The following is a 25,159-nucleotide window of genomic DNA, read 5'->3' on the forward strand; positions in this document are numbered from 1 at the left end:
TGACCTTCCTTCTTTCACTTAAAAGCAGGAGATGAAATTGCCGTGTAAAAGATGTCTTCCCTGCCACCAGAAGGAGAGGATTCTGTACAGACAGGCCTTGTTAAAATAAGTTTTCTTCTTCCTTAGCCTCTCATGTAGTTATCTTTCCACGACTGCCTCTGTTTGTTCAACCTGCTATAAAAGCATGTGATTCTACCACTTCTTTGGGCCTTCATTCCTTATGGAAGTCTCCCGCGTCATGTCATGTAAACGTGTGTGCCTTTCTCCTGTCAATCTATGTCACGTCAGTTTAATTCTCCAGCCCAGCCCAAAGACCTAAGAGAGGACAGACCAAAGGTCGCCTGCCCTACAGTGTACAATTAGCTCCTATTTTTAAAATATATGAATAAGCCGTTCTTTAACAGTTAATAAATTTACATCGTTCCCTCTTCTCTTTGAGCTTTTATTCTATTCCTTCCATATAATATTATCCTGATATATTTTCATGCTTTTGAGTCTTATGGTAAACATCTCATTCTTTGAAACAAAAACGTATATAAATTAAAATATTAAAACTCTGCCATTTCCTGTGGTCGTAGAGAGCTGATAAAAATTACCCCTAGATTGTGTTATCATTACAATTATTATTGGCACACAAATCAAAATAACATGGGTATTATAATCTTTAGCGCCCCTCCCCAGTTAAATTTTATTGGGCATGTAGCTCCTTCTTAATGAGGTGCTTAGATTCCCCCCTCATTTAGTTAATGTGTTCATGGATGGATACTATTGACTGCTAAAACAAAACAGATATTAGCGTTCGATTTGTTCATTTTTATCTACGTGAGATGTAACTAGAAGCATTTTTTTTTTATAGTGATGGCACTCAAGTTTTTCGACTGTGTCCAAGTTAAATGCCAAACATCACAAAGCAATCTAGCGTTAAATCACTTTTTAATTTTTAAGATTCTGTCAAAAATAAAACCTAGAAACTATCTAACTTGCGAAATGATTTATTATCCATCTTAGAGTCATTTACTTCTCCATCGCCAGTGCCGACGCTTCAAACTGTCCCTTCGTCCGGGCACGGTCTTTCCCCACCCAGTAGGATTGGGGATGGGTTAGGTCCGCACGGTTTTAGTTAAGTGGGTGGAAGAGCGATTATGCACGGGGACCAGAACTAGGCGAACTGGGAGGCGTACGGAGGGACGAGGGGGTCTGGAAATCAATTCCCTTAAGACCGCCCCGGCCCCTTCCCATCTGAGGACCGCGGCCGAGAGCAAAGATGGAGAAAGGCAAATCCTGTGTTGAGAATCGCATGAATTCTGGGCATGACCTGCTCAGTCCGAGCCCCTGCACCAGGAAACCTGGGTGAGCTCCAGCTGGGCTTCTAGCAGCCTAAGGCCACATCCCAGGTGGCCCTGCCCCTTGACCTCCAGGCTGGTAAAGCTCGAGGTGGACAAATGAATTCGTTCCCGCAGACACCTGAGGAAGCCCCGTGACCTCCCTCTCCACAGAGCCTTTATTTTCAAAAGTGACCACTGTCAACCCTTTCTCTGTTCCTCCGAGATGACCATGAATCTCCTGCCACCCAGAGTGACTCTCTCGAGGACCTGAAAGCTGTTCCTTTGAATGAAATCCTCAGGAAGGACGGGCCTACGGCCTTGTTTTTGTGGGAGGGGAGAGTCTCACTTTGACCAGCGCCAGCGAGCAGACACGGATGACCATCGCTTCCCGGCTCTGCCCCAGGTCCCGCCAGTGCCCCCTCATTCCCTCTTTCCCTCTTTAAGTCCCTCACTCCCTCATTCCCTCTTTAAGTCACCAGCCACCCCTGTGCGGGTCGAAGTCGAGCTCGGTTGTCACTGGACTCTCCTGCCTGGTGCAGTTATTATCACAGAGTACAATCTGTCCGTATCGCTTTCAGCGCCAGCTTTGTTGATGGGGGACAGTGTCCAGACTCCCTCCCTCGGCAGAACTACTGGTCAACTACAGTGCTCCTTCCCAAGAGACCCAAGTCCAGATGGGTCCCGAGAGCCCTCTCCTGACTACTGGATACACGGCACTAACACTGGACACGACACACCCGTGCAGCCAGCCAAGAGGCACCGGCAGCTTCGCTGGTCAGTCACCACCGGCCACAATGGAGCCCCCTCCTCCTCCTCAGCCTCTCCTCTCTTTGCAGAGATGTTACTCGCTGGTGCCTGGGTTCAGGGCAGACAGACCGGTAGGACAGACTAAAGTCCTTCTAAGCTGAGGAAAATGCCACCTGTTCTGGGGGGAAGGGTCAGGATCTGACGTTTGGGGCCTGGACAAAACCTTAAAGACTCTTAATGACCACCTAGTGCCAAGATGACAATGTACAGCAAAAGTGGAAGCCGAGGGGAGCAGGTGACTTTCCTGAGGCCGTGAGGTCGGTCAGAGGCCGTCATTCGCTTCCATTTCAAAACACCCTGATCATTGTCAATGGCGCTGCAGAGCCTGACACGGATGTGTGCTGGATACACGTCTGTCTGAGGGCCAGAGGGTGACCCCAAGTCCCGCACACTGCTCACATCGGTTCACCTGGGCTGACTCTAAAGCCAGCAGCAGGAGGCCCGAGACACTGTTACCGGGGTGGGAAGCCAGCGTCAAGCTGTATATGGTAAAGATGTAGTTGAGACTTCCCTTCTTTTGAATTGTGGCGGTGTGCCTCCCCCATAGGGCTGGCTGTAAGGCTGACTCGAGGTAGATTTCGGAAACCCTGAAACTCAGAACCCTCCGTAGGGTGTGGCAGGGCTGAGAGAAATGCCAGGAACAAACGTTTAGTGACAGTCCTACCTGGGGCAGGGGCATGGACCGCTTGACCCTGAGGAACTCTGGCCGCAGCCTGTGCACTTTTTTTGAGGCCCCTGGAGCGACAAGGCGCGATTTGGGTGCAAGGGGTCAGGTCCCACAGGCCCCGGAGGAGGAGTGGTGGCAGAAACCTCCGAACTGAAGACAGTAGTTTATAGAGACCAACCCATTCTATTTAAAGCTCAAGAAAAAAAAAAAAGAAAGAAAGAAAGCGGGAAGGGAAACGCGAAAGACAAACAACCTTTACACTCAGTCAGAGACGATGGGGTGGGGGAGGCTGCTGGGAAAAGGCCTAGAAATTTCTGTTGCACAGAGCCCCGGAGCGTGTGGGGGCCGGGTGCCGATACCTGTGAAAAATGGAAAACATTCTAAAACGCTATCAACAAGAGATTGGTCCGTCGGTGATGGGGCCCTGCTTGGCACACAGCCCACAGCGGAATGCTCCCTGGAGAATGTCGTCAGGCTCATGGGCTCGAAGCGACGCCCTCAGCATGTTGTTGACTGAAAAAGCAAATCTAAAAACACGACGTGTAGTGAGATCTTATTTATGTAGTGTAATGCGTGCACACACACACATACACGTACACACACACACACACGCACATACACAGAGTATCTGAGGGTACGTGAAAAGTCAGGAAACAGAATCAGAGCCGGCTTCGTGGGCAAGGGGCCTGTGCAGGGCCCCACCCTCAGAAAGGCCCTGGGCTTGGGTTAATGCACTGCTGCCTCCATCTCAACTCTTAATTATCTAGCTGGCCCTGCATAGACAAAATTCACTTAAAAAAAAATCAGCGCCGTAGAGGTGTAATTTCCATACAATGAAATGTACCCGTTTTCAGTGCACCATTGGATGAGTTTCGACAAATGCATATCTGCGTGACCACCGCCACGATCGGGATGCAGAACATCTCCGCCACCCCAGAAAGTTCCCTTGAGCCCTGTGTGGTCACACCTCCCCTCCCCCATCGCAGCCCCAGGAAGCCGCCGATCAGCTTATTTTCATCATTTCCAGAATCCCATAAAAATGGGACTGAACAGCACACACTCCTGTTACGTCTTCTCTTAGCGCCATATTCAGAGAGTCATCCTGTTATTGTGTTATTGGTTATTTGTCCTTTCTCCTTGTTTTGAAATATGGATATACCAAGGCATGTCGCTTTACCTGCTGATATTTGGGGGGTTCCCGGTTTGGGGTTACTATGAGCAGCGCTGCTGTGAACATTCATATATCAGCCTCGTCTTGACGTACACTTTCGTTTCTCTCGGGTAAACACCTAGAATTATCGCGTCACATGGTCGATGCATATTTAAGTGTATAAGAAACCGTCACACCATCTTCCAAAGTGGTTGACCGTGTTTGTATTCCCGCCCGCTAAACTTATTCTCAAACGGCATGTGAAACTTCCAGCTACGATGCTCAATATCTTTCTTCATCCTTCGGTGCAACAGTGATGTTACAGGGGATCCAGAAAATATCTGGAAATACACGTAAAACAGTGACTATTTACTGCACCTTTTCCAGACTAACAACTGGACTCGTTGCTTCGAACTCAAAGGTATTTCAAGTGAGGAAGTGTTTAGAGGTTGAAGAAAACAGACTGGAAATGCAATTAACGGTGGTTTCAAGAAAGTTTATCCTGTTTCTTGGGTTTTGGGACATCTCGATGTGAAAATGACAAGAGGGGTCACCCAGACATTTTAGCCATTTTATAATAATGGTCGTGGTTTACTTTCTGGCTATAAAAGCTACAGATATTTGTTGTAAAAAAAAAAATTTAGAAAATATCAACAAGAATAAAAATATAGTTCAAAATCCTAGTCATCATAATGCTAGTATTCCCCGTGTGTTTTGCTGGGCGGTTGTGTGTGTTTCATGATTTCATTGTATTTTTTATCTTATGTGAACTTCCTAAAATAGCTCCTTATTTATAAAAGCATTACTTCCTGCAAAAATTAAAAAACAAAATATCGGTTGTAAACAGAAATAAGAAGCTCCTCTCCCAAGGTCAACAACCAGCTGGAGATCTTTCTGAATTTTTTCATCAGTTTTTAAAATTTGAAAACCTATGGGAACACCATGTGCTTTTAAATACATGTAATTTAAAAATTCATTGAGTTTTACATCCTACTATTTTTTACCTAGCAATATGTCATTAAATATTCTTAGAAAACCAAGTTTTTAGTAAATATTTTTATGTCACTGTATATGTCATAAGGAAAAGCTAGAACTAGATGTCCAACATCCAGAAAAACTATTTCGTAAATTCTGGTAAGTAGACCAGATAGAACTTTATGCAGTTTTCAGAAGACGTTATGAACTTCAGCAAGATGTATAGTAAATAAACTTAACAGTTGCCTGTGACACTCTGGATTGTGGGATTGGTTGGGATTTGTTTTTTCTTTCAAGTTTAAAAAAAATAGTTTTTTACTATGGACATTTATTTATTTGATCATTTTTAAAACCTATTTTAAATGAGCAATTAAGAGTTTTTAAAAATTAATATAGCTCATTATAACAAATCCATACTTATTAAAAGAAAAAAGGCACAAAACTTATAAAAGAAAGTAAAAATAATCTAAAAATCCTGCTGCCTGGAGAAAGTCACCTATAACAATTTGTTGTACATCACACACACACACACACACACACACACACACACACATGCGCGGGGTGTGGGAGGAGACGGAGCGAGAAATGCTGTTTTGCAAACTGCTGATTTCACTCATCAATATGTCATGAACATCCTTCCACATCAATAAAAGTCCATCTACCTCATTCTTTTTTAATGGTCTGCATCAAAATATTTCCTCCCATACATCTTGTTGCACCATTATGTATTTAACCAATCCCCTACTGATGCATAGTGGGGTTGTTTGCAATCTTTTACTCAGCAATTAGTGTATCAGTAAGTGAGCAATATTTCACTCAGCAATTAGCGTGTCAGTAAGTGAGCTGACCTGGGAGTCGGCCTCCGAGCTAATTGTCGCATCTACGGTCACATTGCGTCAGAGCTGAGTTTGCCCCTTTGTAAGGTGAGGATGTGGGGGACATCAGGTGAACCCTCAAGCTGCAGCAATCCTTGGGTTCTTGAGGCGGCAGCCAATTTTTCAAGGATACGAAGTGGTCAGTGTACTTTACAATAAAGGGCACAGCGAAGAGTAGGGTTCCTCTCTAAAACGATACTGTGAAAGCCCTCGGATAACTGCCAGTCTTTAACAGTACCTATTTCCCGATCTGGAGGTGGCTAGAAGGTGACTTCCAATGCCATCTTGGGCCATAAACATATTGGCGTGTGCTCTGTCTTCAGCCAGGCCAGCGTCACCGGAACGAAGGCTGTGTGGTCACCTGCTTCTCACCCAGTCATCTAGATCTCTCTGTTCTGCACACTGCTCCCAGAGCCCTGCTCTCTCTCTTTCCTGCATCTTTCGCTGAACCTCAAACCTGCACACATTAGGATGCCTTGAGTCCTGCCTTGCTCTCAACCCACTCGCTAGCAACACCACATCCCCTGTAAACGCTCCTACAACGGGCTTCTGCTTAGCAAAGAGCTTTGATGTTGTGTAGCAAGCACATGCACAGGCTTCAACTGGGCACCTTAGCTCTCACCCAACGGCAGCAACAACAAGCTTTGTTGAGCACCTACTATGTGCCAGGCACTCTTCTAAGCACATGTTACGCATCTCTTCATTTCTGAGGATTTGGCAGTTCCTGAAGGCACTTAGGGAAAGCCCTCCGTCAAAAATTCAAGCCTTAAACAATGTCTGTGACTCTAGAAGCCAGGCTTAGAAAGACCCAGTTCTCTAATACCTAAGTCCCTGCTGTGACAATAATGAATGCCTCTTTCACAGGCACTAATTTGCTTTGAAGAATTGCTTTCACTGAATCGTCCTTTGGGCCAGACCTTCAGGCAAGCATTGAGGGATTTTATAAGAAATAGCTCCATGAAACTCACTATGGATAACTCACAGAGATGATGAGAATGTCTCAAGATGGTGCAGAGGGTCCTCAGGCTGCTGGGTTTACCTCTTTGCTTTGGCCACCAGGAAGCTCAGAAGCAAACCAGTGCCTCACGACCTATCAAACGGACAGACCTTTCGGTATGAGGCGTCATGTGGACAACTTTCCCATCTCATTTTCTCTCTTTATTTTCCTATCGCCCTGATTTTTCTTATTTTTTTTTTTATCCCGTTTCCTTTTATGCACTGCTCCCTCACGTCCTTGGCGAAATGAGAAGGGGAATAAAGAAAGGTTAGGAATCAGAGACAAGACAAAGGACAGGTCCCTGCCTCCCAGCCCTTTCCCCACATTTGATGATTGGGCTGCGTGAGAAGGAAGTGTCACCTTGAAAAGCTGCTATGAGTCGCCCAGGCCCCATAACTTCAAAACAAAGTGTATCGCTGGCCCTTTCCACATCAACTTCAGCCACTCCACACTTTGTTCTTAACCATCAAGACAGACCTGTTCTCCTTCTTGCCCACCAGGTAGAGATGACAAAGTCAGTAAATTAAAATCACACTCGAAAGGCCATCTCCTATGGGTCGAGAACTCTAGCAGCCTACCAGTTTCTAGGGTGAGTGAGAGAAAGTTCGAATTTAAAAACAAAGCAAAAGAAACAAAAACTTTCCACTATCTAAAGCTCCCACGCTTCTGCACAGACGCGAACATGAAATTCTTGTTCCGGACTGCATGAACGTCACCTCCCTCCTGGTCATTAAGCTTCTGTGCTTGCTGTCTGTCTGCCCACCTGGCTGGACCTCCCCTGGGTCCACCCCCCAGGTAGGGCCCCAGGGAGCGCTTCATACCACCACAAAGCCTTCCCGACCCATCCAGGCCCTGTCGGGCGCCCTCTTTCCTATACTCCGTTTCCACCTATTGCAAGAATTGCTTCCAATCCTCCACCCCCACCTGCAGGCCAGGTGGGCCCTCCGTTGGAACCTGCCTGTCCTTGAAATTCTAACCTGGTTTCACATGAGATCACATAAAGCTACCTGGCTGGTTGCATGCAACCTTTTCTTTTTGAAAAGCTGTCACCTGGTCTTGGCAAAGAGTGATGGTAAAGTCTCCAAAGTGCAGTGTCTACAGTGGTTCATAAAAAGGACATAGCCCAACGCCCAGGCCAGCATCACAAGAAGCCCTCTCGAATGCCGTGGATACCCAGCAACATTTACTTAATCATTCCTGCATCCTTTACTACACGTGCACCTCTGACCTTGCGCTGGTCACCTCACCTTCATCGGCTCTCATTTCCTCTCCTGTGAAGTAGAACTAACCATGGCTCCCACCTCACACTGTCAGATAGCCGTTTACTCCCCCTCTCTGCGTCTCAGCTTCCTCATCTCCCTGCATCGCCGCGACTCTAAGTGAGCAATTAGTGAGCACGAAAGCTGCTTGCACACGACCCATGCCACGATGACCATCGTCATCACCATCAAATTCTTGGCACGACGTGGCGAGCTCTGGAGGCACTCCTGGCTCAGTGCCTGGCATACAGTAAGTAATTGATAAATCCTGGCCGTTGATGCCCTGTGGTTATTACTACGTCTGAGTCTTCAAAGCCTTTGAAATCTACCTCTCACTCACTATCACAGCATGTTCAGCTGAATTCTGTTTTCTCTGTAAAACCAACCACCACGGTTTCCTCTCTGTGGGAAGAGGACCCTTTTCTTTTCCATTCTTTTTTATTTTGTAATGAAATGATGCTTTGGGATGGAAGAGCATTCATTCGTTTAGTGTGATTTTTTTTTGTGTTTGTTTTGTTTTCCTTTTTTAAATGAATCGACTGATTCCCTCCCACCCCTTGGGTCTGCCAAGGTTTACAACAGCATCAACGAGACAATCGCTGCAAGAGTCCAAAGCAGAGAGAAGCCACCCACAACCCCACTCTGTGTCTCCCACAGACCACTGTGTCCCGAGCCTGGTCCCCTCTAGCCCTGTTTCCCGATGTGGCCTCACCAGGTTCTGCCATGTGTCACAACATGTCCCATCATGTCACGTCCCAGGGCTACCCTGGGCTGCTCTACCATCTCCTGGCCTGTTGTTTCTGATGACTGCTTAATCCGAGCGGCTGTCCGGTCCTTCCCTTAGTCACCTCTCGGGGGGCACATTGGTTCCCTATCCAAGAGATAAGCCTACAGTGGACATTTAAATACACAGATGTTTCTCCTTTAAATTGTATCCTTAAAGTTGGAACATTTAAAACAAGACATGTAATAACATTTTACCTGATGAGCTCTCTGCTCTCTTCCCTCTAAAAGCCAGGCATCCATCTTCCTTTGTAAAGATACCATAAATCCCCTTTCGTAAAGGCATCTCCCTCTCCCACACCAGGAAAAGGAGGGTGACTCTTAATCCCCAGAGATGACCTTTAGCAATGGAGAGGGCACCAACTTGGCTCTGCAAAACAGACCGTACTAACCTACCCTTATCTTCCACTAGCTTCCCCGATATTTACCTTTCCACAGACTGATCTCCGCAGCCCTACAAGCCGCCCCCGCTCTGCCGAGTTACTTCTCCACAGTTTATGACCCTTCGTTAAAACGGCATACCTCTTCTTTGGTTTCCCGCTTCTCTCCTGCGAAGCCCTCATATCCATGCAAAACAAACCTCGTATCCTATTAATCTGTCTTATATTAGTTGGATTCGCAGGCCCCAGGCATTGAATCTAGGAAAGCAAAAGTTTGTTTTTTTTTACCTTCCCTAAATAGTCATATACTGACATTTTAGAAATGCACAAACATCTAAAAAAAATTTTTAATTGCCCGTAAGCAAGCTCTCCATTCCTGAGACAATCAGTGTTTCCACTCAGCATCGTTCTTTTTTTTTTTTTTTCCCATTTTCCCCCTCACGCCCTTCTGTATTAACATGCGTGAAGTGTGTGTCTGCAGAAAACAGCGCAAAGACCAGGAACGCTGCAGAGTCAGAGACCGGGGTGCTGCTCTGGAGACGTCGCCGGCAGCCACGGGACCTCGGGCTCGCCATTTCCACGTCCTCAGCCTGATTTCCTCATCTGTGAAACAGGGAGAGGAAGAGGGTTTGCCTCACAAGGGTGTCATGAGGACCCTGTAAGGCACGGCGATGACTCTTGACGGCCCCTGACGTCCAGCGAGTGTCCAGCGAGTGGGAACTCTTTACGTATAAATGTTCACTTTAGGAAGTAATTGGTAACCGGTATTTTTAAAATTAAACCTATATTTTACATTATCTATTGAGTGTCATATAAATTAAGAACGCCAATTCACAAACAAAATACACGGCGCAGCTGTGATTAGACTGTCGGTCCCCCGTCCACCGTGAGAGTGTCTCACTCACACCACATTAATAGTATTTCTCCATCGTTACAACCCGTTATGTGGCTGCTCTTCATGGCTGCGTAATATTCGGTCCACAGCATCTTTTACTTTAAACAGAACTAACTGCTCATCTCGGCAGCGTCAGGGCACAGCCAGGGGAGGAGAATCACTGTGATTCCCCATTCCGGCCCCTAAAACGGCCGTTTCCTACCCCAGCTCCCGTTGGCGTCATGAGAATCTCTATGAATGCGGCTTTCTGCACGTTTGGGCCTTCGATTCATAATCGCCAGCTAACATGAACAAACCACGTCTGGAGGGAATAAAATAGCAAAGCCTTTCAACTCCGAGTGCTCGGACAGAACCACTCTTCCCTTCCAGGCCCCGGAAACACTCACAGTCTCCATTTCCTGGGCCTGGGAGGAAGTCTGGGGAAATGAGAGGGCGGGGCGGAGCAGGCCGCGTTGCGACCACGGCTCTCTCCAGCTGGCCTCACACTCTTCCCTGCAGATGCTGGGAACACACTCAGCAGGGGGTAGGGCAGGTGTCCGGACACCGAGGTTCAGGAAGATGAAGCGCCTGGAGCAGGGGTCGCATGGACAGTGACATGTCCAGGATCCCACCAGCTCCGACCGAGCTGCTGTCCGATGCCCTCCTCCCCAACTCCTGTCACCTCCACCCCCACCCCAGAAGAGATGAGTGTCCTCCCAAGAGAGAAGCTTTGAGACAGGAGCTCGGCATGGAGGTCAGGGGTACGGGGACCCCTATCTCAACTGCAATTCCATCCATGACCAGGACCCCACGCCCCACGCTGGAGAGCCCAGCACTCACGCACGCCAACCTGAACCCCACACTGAACTATACCTTGTCCTGGGGTGGCTCCGGGCAGGCCCTTGTTCCCACTGCCTCCCTGGAGCGGATCTTCCAAATCTGGGGGAGCAAGGTGAGCCAGTCTTTGTCCCGCCCCCCATGACCACAGGGAGCTCAGTTGGGCGTTGGACCCACCGGGGGGGGGGGGTCCTGCCTTGCCCCCATCTCCCCAGCCATGGCCTGAGCCCTGGACCCTGGAGGGGTCCTGCCCTAGGAGTCAGAGAAGACCTGGGAGGTGGACATCCTGGGAATGGCCAGCACTGTCTCCCCAGCGCTGTGGGTGGCAGGGAAAACAGAGGCCACACACACACACACACACACAAACGCACAAATGCACATGCTCCCTGTGTGCCCTGGAGCAGCTCGTGCCTGGGTCTAGTTTGTCAGCACCTTGGAGCTTTTGAAATTAACACCAAAGGCTTGTTCGGTGTAGTCCCAGCTTTCCCATCTGGGGGGCTGGGGGAGCGGGGTCAAGCCTGAAGCACAGTCGCTGTCCTTCCCACAGCAGGAAATTAGCTGTCTCTTGCGAGGCGGGGAGGGGACGGGCACTGCTCATTTGAAATTGATTTCCCAGGAACAGCTGGCAGTGAAAGGCCCCTCTGGGGAAAGCCAGAAGAGGGGGCGACGGAGGAGGGACTCTCGAAATCAGAACAGCTGCCCAGGCTTGTCGCTGAAGCCACGGAATGGATTCGGAACGGGGCTGGCGGGGTTCGAGGCTGGCTCTGACACTTCCTAACATGTTAATTGATTAGGCAAGACATGGCAGCAGGAAGATGGGGACAGTGACAACTCTCGTAACCGCACGACCAGCTCAAACTGGTCCCACGCTGTTTCTAACAAGCCCCGGAACCAAAGTTTAAACCTGGGATCCACCACTTACAAGTAACACTTGTGAACCCTTAACGGCTCCCCCGCAGCAAGACCAAAGGTCCGAACATGATGAACTTGAACACCTTTGAGAAGCGAAGGGTCGGTCCATTGTTCAGGAAGACCCAATGTAGAAACCCCTTAAAATCCCACCTCCAATCCTGGATCAGGGAGACAGATTTGCAGCTCCCTGCCTGTCGACTCGTCAATAAAGCCTTTTCTTTTCTCAAAATCTGGTGCCGTGGTGCTGGCTTCTCTGCCCATCGGACAGCGAGCCCCGGCTCTCGGTAAGAGTCAGCACTCGTAGGTTTTTTTTTTTTTTTCTTTTTTTTTTCCTGCTGTAAACAGTCACAGTAACAGCATGAGAACCCGGTGGCCAGACACAAAACAACCCAAACGTCTATCCGCTGGTGACCGGATGAACAAAAGGGGTCTATCTCCACAGTGGGTCACCGTCCACAGTAAAAAGTGCTGACACCGGCTGCGACCCGAGTGCCCCTCGAAAACATTCTGAGTGGAAGAAGCCAGGCGCCGAAGGCCGCTTGGTGGATGGTTCCACTCATACGAAATCTCCAGAAAAGGCAAAGCCAGAGGGGCAGGAAGTCGGCTGCTGGCTGCCTGGAGCTGGGGTGGGGAGGAAGGGAGACGGACCGCGGGTGGCCACGAGGCATCTTTCTGGGCTGATCGAAACGCCATAACATTGGACTGTGGCGATTGATGGCGGCAGCTTTGTAAATTTACTGAAGGTTATTAAAGTGTATGATTTCAAGAAGTACATTTCATGGTGTGCACGCGATACTTCGCCAAAGCTGTTTTTAAAAAGTACCTGGCAGATAGTGCCAGTTGTAAGGATCAATTCCGATACGGTGGACAAGCGCCTTGAAAAACGTCATGAGCTACGGCGAAGCCGGTCTCGTTATTGATCCGGCTACGGCAGGGCCGGGTGTGTAGCCACATCAACAGACCGGGGCTCGACTCTAGGACTCACCAGCCAGCCTCTGCTCCCTCGTCTCTAGAATGTGGTAACAGCCTCACGTTGGCCGATGTAAAGGTGAAGTGAATTAAAGACAAGAATCGCTTGGTAGGCGTCTTGCAAACAGCCATGTGCTCGGTAACCGGTGGCTCTTAACTATCAGCCTCACACGGGCTGTTGTTATCCCAGCGGCTCATGGGAGGCCCCCAAGAGCGAGCCGGGCTGGAGACACGTCTCTTTCATCACAGCGTTCCTTCTGCGGCACACGGCCGTCTATCACAGCGCCTCGGGCTTCAGAGTAGACTCCATCATGGGTCTCGAATTTCCTCACATACGCCACGCCAGCCCAGAGCCAGGCTCTGCCCATCACAAGGCTGCTTCTGTCCCCCGAGAGCCCGGGAGGACAAAGAAATGTAACTCCACTGTCTGATGCACACACAGCCCCCACACTGTCATCCTGCTTTACAGTCAAGGACACTGAGGTTCAGAGGACGACACACCTCGCCCTGGGCCTCGCAGCTGTAAGCAGCAGATGGAAAGTCAAACCTGGCATTCTTATGCCGAAGCCGAAGGACATGCGGCCAACGGGGATAATTAAGTGATGGACTGAAGGAGCAAAGGAGGGAGATGAGGCTTTGTTTCCCCTTGCCACGCATACACGCACACACGCGTACACGTGCACGCACACCCGTGCACGTGCACACGCACACACACACATGTGCACGCACACACTGGCCTGTGGAAATTCTTGAAATCACAAGTGAAGACCCTGGTGAAAACGAAAATGCTTGGGTCTGCCCCGCAGACCAACGAAGAAAGAGAAGCTGCATTTTAAAAACTGTACTCAGGCGATTTTTAAGAAGTTGGAGAACCACCGGCCCCCGAATAATGCAGGGAAATACAATGCAGATAGAGAAAGATCCGGGTGCCAGGGAAGATCATTAGTTTGCCGAGTCGCAGGTAATAAAAACAGCGTGAAGCCCCCAGCCCGAGGCTGGGGCTTCAAAGGTGCACAGCTCAGACGCTGCAAAGCGCAGAAGCCTTGTGCTGACTTCTCGCAGCAGCCCCGCGCCGGCAGGCGCGCATGTCCCCGAGTTCAAAGGAGGAAACTGAGGCCTGTGCAGGGGAAGTCATGTGGCTGGCGGCTGAGCGAGCTGGCTCGCCGACATAGAGCTGTGGACCACACGAAGTCGTCACCTCGCCACCACCTGCAAGTCCTGGTCAGGGCCGACCTCAGATCAGCATCGCGAAAACCCAGAGATGCTTTTCCTCATCTCAGCAATGCTCCGTGAATCCCGCGGGTGACCGGCAGGGCACGGAACAGCCCGAAGAGTAAATGCCAGGGCGGGCGCCTGGGGAGAGTCGTTTGTCAGCAGAGGGCTGCCCTAAGGTATCAGAGGGTAGGCTGACACGTACGTGCTTATGCTTGCATGGCCCCTGATGGCGTACAAAGTGCTTTTCCAGCATTGCCCCCATTTCCTCACCATAGCACGAGAAGTCACAGTGACAAGTAGGTCTGATCATAATTTGCAGAATGAGGGCTGAGCTCAGAGCACACAGAATCCTAATGTCAGCGGCCACCCCAGGAAATCTGACCTAATTGGTCCGGGGTGTCTGCAACTTGGACAGAGGGATTTTTAAAAAACTCCCCCAGGAATTTTAAAGCCCAGCCAAGGCTGACATCCGCTGGGTCCTAAAGGGATCCAGGCTGGATTTCTGGCTCCTCCGTAGCTCGGCCAGGGTCTGGGTGCTTGTCCCTGGACTGCCCGCAGAATGTCTTCAGAACTACATGCCCCATGGACCGCACGGCCCTGGCGGCTCACCTGCTTTGAGCCTTCACTGCCGGCAGTCCCATCTGTACCCTGACAGCCAGGGCAGTTCTTGGGAAAACACATCTTAGCCGGATCCCAGAGTGCACGCCAGCTCACCCGCCACCCTCCCACTGGAGCCACTCAACTCTAAACCCACCTCCCCCGTGAGACCAGTGCAGATCGCAGCGGGCTCCTCAGGGGGCCCACCCCGCCCGGCTCCCACACAGCCTGGGCACGTGGCACCCCTGAGCAGGTGGGCCGCGGCCAGGCTTCACGCATGAAAACAGGTCAGGCCATGACTCATCACCGCTGGTCAGTGATGGCGGCCGCCAGGGGCCTCAAATGTCTTAGACAGAGCATCACCTTCTCCCCACGGGCCCAAGGTCCACCAAGTCCAAACATCATCAGCCCCCTGGTGTTGACTGTCAATGCAAATGTGGGCCAAGTGGCCTCCACGCGCTCTCTGGGCTAAGCGCCAGGCCCAGGCTATGAAGTAGCTGTGGTTGTTGCCTCCATTATACAGATGTGAAAACTGAGGCTCGGGGAGGTTAAGCTGCTGACACAGGGAGACAGCAGGAGAAAGAGCACACAGACAGGGACCGGGGCTTCTTGGCCCGGTGCCTCACAAGGTCAGGGGAAACGGCCCGGCCCAGAGCCCGCAGGGACCCTATAGCTAGTGTGGCCTGTGACTTACCCCCCGAGCCAGGGCACTTTGGGGAGGAAGGGGGGACAATTAATAACAATGGTGGGACAATAGTGTAAATCAGGACCGTCCTGGGTAAGCAGAGCTTAAGGTCGCCCAACGTGGAGAGAAAGCTGGCTAATCTCTCTGAGCCTCAATCTCCCCATATTGGAGTGAAGATATTATTAGGACCCACCAAAATAATTTGTGTGACCGCACTTACTAAACTCTAAAACCTTATATGCGAATGAAGCGTTTTTTGTTGTTGTTTTTTTTTTTAATGTGACACCAACAAACAACACTGAGACTCATGAACTGATTCATGTTCTAACTAAACACTGGACGAGCCACCGAGGCACCCCGGCTCTCCCGTTGGCGTAATGAAGAGGTCTGACTACATCTGTGACTGACCGCACGTGGGCCGGACTTGCCCAGAACGTCAAGTTTTGTTCAGTCCACACGGAGTTTGGGAGTTTGGGGATTTGGACATCACAGCCCTGCCCCTCTCCATTGGCTTATCCCTAACCTGATTCCTAGGGCATGGTCCCCTGCGGGCATCAGAAGCTCCTCTGGTCTTGACATTCTAGGGGTCTTCCTAACCTGGGTCTCTGGCACTGACATATTCCCCAAGCAAAGCGCCATAGGTAGGTCAGTTGCAGCTAATGTGCAACACTAACCCATTAGGTCGATAACATTCAGGATTAATCAAACACACACACACACACACACACACACACACACACACACACACACACAATCTCCCCTCACACTATACCAAATGTTTCAGGCAAAAATCAACCGGGAAAAAGAGTCACAAAATCAAAGGCTCGACACATCTCAAGTAGGCGTTTTGATTTTCCACGAGTTGAACCATCGCCGACCCCTTCAGGTTAACCTTGAACCTGACAATCAAGGAGAGAGGGTAGGGGAGGGTAGGAGTCTCTGCCACAAACCTGGGAGAGTAACATGTACCTGGCTGGACCGAGAGGCCATAGCGACACAGAGCCCAGCACGCAAACCCCTCCCAGTCATCTTTGCTCTTTCCGATCCACAGTAGGTCGAGTTAAAGGGAGGTCACTCTCCACCAAGAGCAAGTACTTGTCAGAAAACCCACCCTGGTCTTTCTCGTGTGCAGCTTTCTGGAGAAGCAACATGGCGGCAGTTGAAAGAGCACTAATTCTGGAGTTTCGACGACTTGGATTTAAATCCTGTCTGTGCCTCTTAATGACAGTGTGAACTTTGACGAGCTCCTCGGACTCTCTGGGTTGGTTTGTGTACCTACTAAAAGGAGATAATAGTGACCCCTGTCTTGCCCATCTCACAGGCAGTTGTCAGCCCATTGAATCCCTACCTGTGAGATCATGTAGCACCACGTAGGTATTGTTACTGTTGGCCGAGAAAGTCCCCAAGTAGGACCAAGCCCTTCATGCTTACCATGCCCTCTGCCATTGAAGCTATTTCAAATGAATATCACATTGGACCTTTTATTGTCTATCAAGGACTACCCAGGATGACTGGTCCCCAGGGGTTATGATTCTCATTGGGGGCAATAAGTAAATATTTTTCATAACACTTACAAACAAAGATGAACAAATATGTCAATAGCTGGACCCTATCGATGACTGAAGCCAAGATTCTGACACTTGGTCAACAGAGCCAGTTCTTCACCATTGGGGATACATGATCAGGGATGGATCCAGGTTTTGTTGGGCCCGAGGCTCATACAATTTGGGAGGCCCGCTTTAAAAAGGATCCGACGGTCCGTAAATAAAATCAGATAAAGGGCCGGGAAAGGATCTGTGCAAGTGAACGGCCCTGAGGCTGACCTTCTCCAGCTTCAAGGTCAATCTCCCTGGAGCGTGGGGATGGGCTCGAGGGGCACTAATAATGACGGCCATCATATTTTGCCCACTCCGTGGCAAGACCCCTCTGCACACTGTCCCTTGAATCCTACATCACAAATGCGTACTAAAAAGGAGGACTTGGGGCTCAAAGAGAAACTTGTCCAGTCAAATTGTCCGGGAGGGACGAGGCCCAGTTGACTCCAAATCCCAGTTCTTTCAGCCACACCACGCGTCTCCTCAACACTTTACCCACGTGTCATTGGTAATCGCTAATGATGAATGGAACACAAATTTGGGGCAGGTTTCAGGTTCGCCCCTACTGCATCCCACCCGACTCCCACCAGAACTCCTGAAAATCACAAACATGCAGCCAGGACCCCACACACAAAAAGTCCCAGGTCATAATTGTTTTCGAGTAATGGAAAATGAGAAAATGGAAAAAAAAAAAATAACCCCTCCATCATTCCCAGCCAAGACTCGACGGTGCCCTCCCTAAGCTCCACCTCGTTCCCACTGAGGCAGCTTCCGGCAAGTGCCTGTTTGTATAACCAGCGAGAAACAGAACTCGTGCTGATCTGAATGTCTTACCCCCACTCGCCCGGTTCTCTTATGATGACAGGCAGCTCAACCGAGTTTCACAGCATCCGCGAAACGTGCCAGAGTGGGCTGGGTGAGACTCTCGGGGCTCAAAGTCTATCATCACATCTTGGTTGTGACCACAGAGGGCCTGTGTGTGTGTGTGTGTGTGTGTGTGTGTGTGTGTGTCTTTTCTTTTTTTTTAATACCAGCTCAAGGGCAGAAGAATTAGTCAGGGCTCCGAGGTCAGGAACGCTACTGTATGGAACCATAACATCACTGTAAGGCCCCACGGCTCAGCCACCAACCTCATCTGGAGCAAAGAAAACTCCCAGGTACTTTACCAGACAAGATCAGCGGTGTCCCACGTGGGACACAGTCATTTGGCTCTCCAGGTTCTCAACCCATAGTAATAGTGCCTCTCGCTCTCAAAGGTACACCATGACTCACGCCAAAGCCCCCCACCTTCAAGGCGCTCAGTCTCTTTCATTCACACCTGAAACCAGGTTGGTCAGTGTCTGTCAATTTCACTTCCTGTTTCCTTGTTCCCACCAGCGAAGGGACGCGCTAGGAGAGATGGATGTCACACCGTGGTAGGGCCAGACAAGTTCACCCTGTTGTGCCTCCAGAAGAAGCACATCCCTGGCCTGGCTGGAAATAGCCAGTTGGTCAGGCCAGCCGCCCACCATTCACTCAAGGTCCATCTACTCAGAAACCTTCTACAGAGGCCTCTTCCGAGCCAAGTGTTTCGAAGCTGCGTATGGAAAAGAAGATACGGTCGCTTCTTTTTAGGTGCTCACAGTCCGGGGGAGACCGAGAAGTTAACGGACGTGGTGCTGAGATGTGAGCGCACGGAGGAAGGGGTTCCGAGGGTACTTATCTGCACTGGCCGAAGCAGGGTCTGAGTAGAGTACGCTCCTCGGAGGGTCCCGCGGGGCAAGCGTACGCACTCCCCGGAACGGCCACTGTGATTGGTCACTCCTGACCACCTGGCACTCTGTTCCGCTTGTCTTGCAATGCTGGCAAGTTCCCGGAACACAAAGAGGAACTGCCGCAGATCGCTAGATGTGGCGTTAGCCTTTATATTCTGCTGTGTCTGTGGAATAAACGGACTTGGTGGACAAACGGTTCCTGGCTCCATGTCCCCTGTGTTTGTGGGATCACACAGTTGGTCAGTCGGGCCTCCCCGCCCCCGCCCCGCAGACTCTTCACACGGGTGCTACAGGATCAAGGGAGGGGGGCAGTCTGTCCTCGAGGAGTCTAGGAAGGCTCCTCAGAGGAGGTGACAACCCAGAGCGGAAAGAGGATAAGGATGATGTTAGCTAACCCTGGCTTAGCACCGACAGTGTGCCAGGCACATGCTAACGCAGCTCATGTGATCTTCCCCGTCGCTCTTGAGGAAGGTGCCACTATTATTTTCACCTTATAGAGGAGGGACCGGAGTCACCTCATCTGGTTCCGCCATCTGGTCCAACGTCACATAGCTGGTATGAGCACGGCATGAGGACAACCTGACCTACCACGACATCACCGGGATCAGGGCATGAGGAGTCACAGGGGTGAAGGAACATGGCGTTTACGGAGAAACGCCAGCGCCTCGCCAGTAAAGGTCATGACATGTGGGAACCCAGCACACGGAAATGTTTCGTTGGTGGCCCACATCGTGCTTTTTATAAAAAGATAAACCGACATCTGAAAATTGAGAGATTTTTATATAAAAACCTCTCTAGATTTCCCAGGTCGGGTTGAAAAATCAGGATCTGGGAACACGGAGCCTATATTCTTTATGGCAATCATCGGTAGTGTCGGGATGGTTCTCTGTAGATGGGGTGTAGCCACCACCCTCCCCCCAATTCTCCGGTGTCCCCACCACTCCCTGGTGTCACCCTCGTCTGGTCCAATTAGTTCACAGGTCTTACTTGCCTGGTATGTATGATTAGGGGGTGGGGGGGAGGCTGAAGTTTGGAATAAAGGGTTGTAAACGGTGACGTGACCAGATTCCCATTGTACAGAGACCACTCTGTACTCTGGCAGCTGCCCAGAAGGAGGACTGAGCGGCATGTAAGCTTGGAGATGGGAACCGACCGGGGGATCCAGTACCGTCCACGCGGGATCCGGATTAGAGGTGGTTTTGCAGAAAGTCATTTCCCTGTCTTCTCCCCGAGAGTTCGGGTTGTCAGTCTCACTTGGAATGCAGTCTATTTTCATGTGGAAGACTGAGGTCCTCAGACAACCTCCAAAATCACGTAGAGCCAAATGGGAAAATAAGGGAGATCTCCTTGGGGGTTCGTTTGATTCCCCGCAACATTCATTTGGGGATAAAGTCTGTCAACCTCAGAGCCCAGGTCCACAGAGTGCTCAACGGCCTCCCTTTGCTGCCGAACCCCAAACCTCTCCTGCCACCCTGTTTTCAGCCCGAAGGGGCACGTAATTCAGGAGCACTGTGAGGAAGGCTGGGGTGAATGCAGCGGGGAGGTGGGCCGAGCCCCATGGACCTACCAGTGAGAGAGACAGGTTACGTCTCCATCTTAAATAGGCCACTGATGGGCTCCATTCCGGAACACAGTCAGCAGACAGGGCAGCGGACAAAGACACCCTGACTGCGTTCTCAGGAGAAGCAGAAAAGGAATTCGAGAACCAGGGGTCAGTGAGGATCTCTCGCCGGGCAGTGGAAAGGTCATGGGCATTGGGGCTCACAAAGGACCCCATATAGGGCACCCTTGGCCAAAGTTTCCACGTGGCTGAACTTCTCCGCGTCCATTTCCTCATCTTTAGAATGAGGAGAATGCTACTTCTCAGGCCGGGAGGATTACAGACGTTAAACGTGGGAGCACTTTGTAAGCGGTCAGGTGGCCTGCAGAGGTGAGAGGCACATTGCTGTTGTGCCGTTGCCATCCTTATTACCTGTCTGCTTTTGAACCCGGGGCTGGCCCCAGCCCGAAAGAAGTCAGCCAGGCGGGTGAGGCCCTCCGTCTTTCTTTCTCTCCCTTCCCGAAGCCCCCCGCCCCCAGCCCCGGTGATGTCCCGAGACCCTTTCTCAGGCTCCGAAACCCACGCCGAAAATTCAAAAAGATCCTCCCATTTCCTCCTTTTAAGAAGGACCCCGTGGAATGAATGGCCCTGTGACAGCGGCACTTTGGGCAGCATTGGGAGACCCTTTCCAGAGCTCTCACGTTCCACCTAGGGAGGAGCATCCGGACTAAGCTGAGCCGAACACCTTGATAAAACCGTGAAAACAAAAACGAAAGAAAGCAGAACTTCGGCCAACGCGCAGAAGCCTCCAACATTTCCGACTGCTTGGCCCTCACACAGACCGGGGTTCGCTGACAGCCTTGAGTTCGCGGACCCCGATCGGATGGCCTGAGGCGCTGTCGACGCGGGCCCTGAATCCAAGCTGCGTCTGGAAACCCAGCAGAAACGGAGGCTGCGAGTGATGAGCGTCGTCTGCTAGGGGCGCAGGAACGGGATGGCTGCGTGTGGGTCGGACATTCGCAACCAGGGCAGACAAAATATCTGGCCTCTTGCCATTCGGATCCACCCAGGTGTTCAGGCTGCGCGCCCCTAACCTCGGTGCAGGAAGGCAGAAGATCCAGGGCCTGGCGCGGGGTTGGGGGCTAGGGCCCTTCTCCCCCACAAAGGGCCCGGTTTTCACGTTCCCGCCCCACGTTTACGCCATCGGTCCTCTTTCTTGGTTTTTGACGAAAAGCACCCTGTCATCTTTCACGTTTCCACTCAGGAAACAGCAACTGCGCAACAGAAAAAAAATCAAGATCCCATTTGCCTTGAAGGATTCATTTCGATACGACTTCACTCAAGAGCTAGCCGCTTCCTGATTTCACATTTCACCATCAAAGACGAGGGCCAGGGCAGGGCTGGGGGTGGGGGGTGGGGGGCGGGGGACGGTCTCATCGGCAGCGTGCCTGGCTGAACCACAGCTTCTGCCCGGAGGGGTGATTATGGGGTGGGGGCTGTGGCCCCCGTCAGCTCACCCCAGCAGCCAACAGAGGAGGGACATTCTGAAACATCCCCCCCCTCACTGTCCTGTCCTGCAGGCTCCCACAGCCACCTGTGGCAACAGCAGGCAGAAGCCCCGAGAAAACCCGAAATGGGACAAAGCATGACCCAGAGAGGGTAGTCGTGAGGTCGTGGTCACACAGCAGGGCTCTCGCATCCAGTCTCCTCACGCGGGCGTAAGCCTGTCACCTCGGCAGCATATGCATTGCTTCAGGCTACTTAACGTAGGGATGTCTCTGCCCTTTTCTCCACGGCGAAGACTGAGGGGTCACACTGGAGGCTCATGCAACCCCAGAACCAGGACTGGAACACGGCGGGAGCCTGCCGTGGTCCTGCAGGAGGGGGGATCATGCCCTGCACGGAACAGGAAGTGGGGACAAGGACTGGACTTTCATGAGTCTTTACCTGATCCGGGAGAGAGACTCCCAGCATGACCTGAAGCCGGTCCACAAACACGGCGACCACACGCCGCGTGGCTCCGACCCAGTCCTGGCTAACGTCCGCTGAAAGAAGAACAATGATTCGTTCGCTTATTGGACAAACTCCGTGCCAGGCTCTGCGGATCCAGTAACGAAGAAGACACGGCGCCCAGATCTCCATGCTGCTGAGAGAAAAATCGCTAACCCTGAACACACGCAGTATTCGTACAATGGGCTATGGCACAGCGCTAACCACTGCCGCACTCCGGATCTCGTCCACGAACACAAGGATGAGTGACAGAAAGCAGACACGAGAGAGTACGCACTCTGATTCCACGGACACGAAGCTCCCGCCGAGGCAAAACTAACCGCTCGTGATGGAAGTCAGAGGAGGCCTGAGCTCAGGGCAGGAGGGGCGTCATCGATGGGAAGAGAGCCTTCTGGGGGCACGGAAATGTTCTAGATCTCAAGGAGGGCAGTGTTTATGTGAGGGTGCGTGTGCATAATACCTCGATTAAAGCTATTTTTTAAACCCATTAACTGTGCCTGTTTATGCATCTGTTTCAGAGCTAACGCGCTTGATCAAACGATGAACGGTTCAAAGACACTTTTGCCTGAGCCTGAATTCTTCCTGTGAAATATGAGGCCGCGGCCTCTGCAAAGCCTTTTGCATTTCCCAGTCATCGTGGCGGACGGCTCTCAGGCCAGCCCGGGAAACAAGTCCATCCGTGGGGAAACGATGGCACCAGACAGACCGCTTCCAATGGCCCATGCGCTCGGAAGCCACAAAGAGTCGTGCGTTTGGCATTCTGAGCTCAGACAGGGAAGCAGCCGGCCGACCAGAGCTGCGCGTGGCCCGGAGGGCGCCCGCTGGGAATAAGGACATATAAGTCTTGGATCAATGACAGACGTGGCCAGGGTTGGAGCATGGAGGGAGGTCCAAGTTCAGAGTGACCTAGTTCCTTTGGAGCAAGTTGGGGCTGGTGTCGACGGCCTCTGATGCTCTTTCCTCTGCTCCGTGTGGGGCGGAGGGAGCCCAAAATAGCAACCCCCTCCACAACCCACGCAGAGACAGCAGGTGACTGCGAAGGGGAGGCGGGGGGTGGGGGTGGGGAGGGGCGGCTGGCAGGCAAGGTGGGACCCGAGTCGGTGGAACTGTCTGGCTCTCCTCTCGGGCACGAGGGAGGGCGGGGACTTCACATGACCGGCTGCCAGTGCCCACCGTTCCCCCCCGAGTCCACAGTGATGACGCCAGCCCGCCCCAGCCTGGACCTCTCTCCCGGGCCCCACGCTCGTGTCTCCCCCCGCCCACCGCCCCCTCGGCACCCCCACTTGGATGTTCTGTGGCGTCTCTGGTACGATGTGGTCCAAAGCAAACTCCTGCTCATCCCTACCTTCGAGCAGGCCTGCCCTGCCCTCTCAGGAGTCCCCAAACCAGGGTCACCCACCCCTCACACCTCACAGGCAATCCATCCAGAAACCTCGCTGGTTCCCCCTCCGACATGCAGCCAAACGCCCGACCATTTCCACCATCCCCGCGGCAACCACCCTGGCCCCAGCCGCTGTCCTTTCCGGCCTTCCAGCCGGCCTCCCTGCTTTCCGCCCTCATCCTTTCGGCGGCTTCTCCACTCTGCTCACAGAGAGATCCTGCAGGGAGGCCCTTCTCCTCTCCAGCCTGTCCTCACCGCCTCCTCCTCCCCGCCTGTCTGCCTCAGGGTCTTTGCACTGCCCTGCCCGGTCCCTCTGTCTGGAAAGCTCTTTCCCCAGGTGGCCACAAAGCTCCCCGCCTCACCTGCGGTGGGGCCTTCCTGGGCAGCCCTGTTTAAAACTGCCATCCCTCTCTCCATCCCCCTCCAACGCATTTATTAGTTTATTGCCTGTCCCCCCAAATTAGAAAGTAAGAAGCAGGAATGTTTTGTTCTCTGCTATATCCCCAACGCCAAGAACAGGGGCCAGCACACAGTAGGCATTTAATCAGTGGTTCAATAAATGAATGGCCCCGGGCTCAACGACCTCTCTCTGGAACCACAGCCTCCTCAGTGAAGCTCTTCCCTTTCCTCCTGGCCCCTCAGAGCAGGGTCAAGGGCGCACAGTGTGTCTCCAGCCAGGTCACCCTCGTCCCCTCGGAGGTGGGAAGAAGAGACCACTCGGTTCCCGTGGCTCTCCCCTCCTCCCTTGTTCCACCTCTAAGAAGCCCCTCGCCTCCTTGACCCCTCCTGTCTGTCCTACCTGGTACAGTTTACAAAGAGCGTCACCGTGACCATCTCAGGGGACCCGTCATGGAGGCCCTGAGCACGGTTTCGGCATCCTCGTCACACGGGCCAGGAGACCCAGGCCAAGGCCCAATAACACGCATCAGAGAAGGAAGGAGACACTCGCGCCCCATCCTGGCCCTGGCCTGGCCCTCTCTCTCTGTTCTGCCCTGTGTCTATCGCCTGCTTCTGCCAGAGCAGCACGGGCACACTGGACAGAGGACAGACAGGACGGAGGAGGGACCCATCGGCAAGCCTCTCCGCCCCGGGGGAAAGTGAGTCAGCCAGAAACCAGAAGCCCGGGGCTGGGGAGTAGAAGGGAGAGGGGATTCGGGGGCTCAAGAGGGCCTGGGAGGACAAAAGGGAATTTGGTTTTTTATCCCCAGCCTAAAGAAGATCTTGCTCGAAACGTGGGGAGCAATACCCCGGCCTTGAAGCGGAACCTAGGGATGGATCGCGAGGCGGTCCCCGAAGCAGCGGCCACCCGGCTGCGAGCGCTGCCCACGAGAGCGGCGCCGGTAAGGGCGCGGCGGGCGACCCGCTGAGTACCCACGACGCGGACCGTGCAAGTCGGCGGGAGCCACGTCTCCCGACTCGGAGAGACGGCCCGGCGTCGAGCGTAAAACCACGTGTCCCCGTGAGCCCGTCTCGGTTTGTAAAACGGTATGTAGGTTTGTGCAGGAAAGCGTCTAGAAAGATGACACCAGAAATATCGACGGGGCCGGTCTCTAGCCTGTGAGCCTCTAAGTA

The 25,159-nt window shown here is 51.9% G+C and overlaps 1 long non-coding RNA gene across 1 annotated transcript in view; it reads right to left on the reverse strand.

The window, feature by feature from the left end:
• Window positions 1-9,547: 9,547 nt before the first annotated feature.
• Window positions 9,548-25,159, reverse strand: part of LOC107497344 — a 32,294-nt gene continuing 16,682 nt past the window's right edge. Inside the window, exon 2 of the long non-coding RNA XR_001593793.2 lies at window positions 9,548-9,821. This is a non-coding gene — a long non-coding RNA (uncharacterized LOC107497344). The remainder of the gene's footprint in view (window positions 9,822-25,159) is intronic.

The sequence above is a fragment of the Rousettus aegyptiacus genome, unplaced genomic scaffold, assembly GCF_014176215.1.
Source record: "Rousettus aegyptiacus isolate mRouAeg1 unplaced genomic scaffold, mRouAeg1.p scaffold_m13_p_5, whole genome shotgun sequence".
Lineage (NCBI taxonomy): Eukaryota > Metazoa > Chordata > Mammalia > Chiroptera > Pteropodidae > Rousettus > Rousettus aegyptiacus.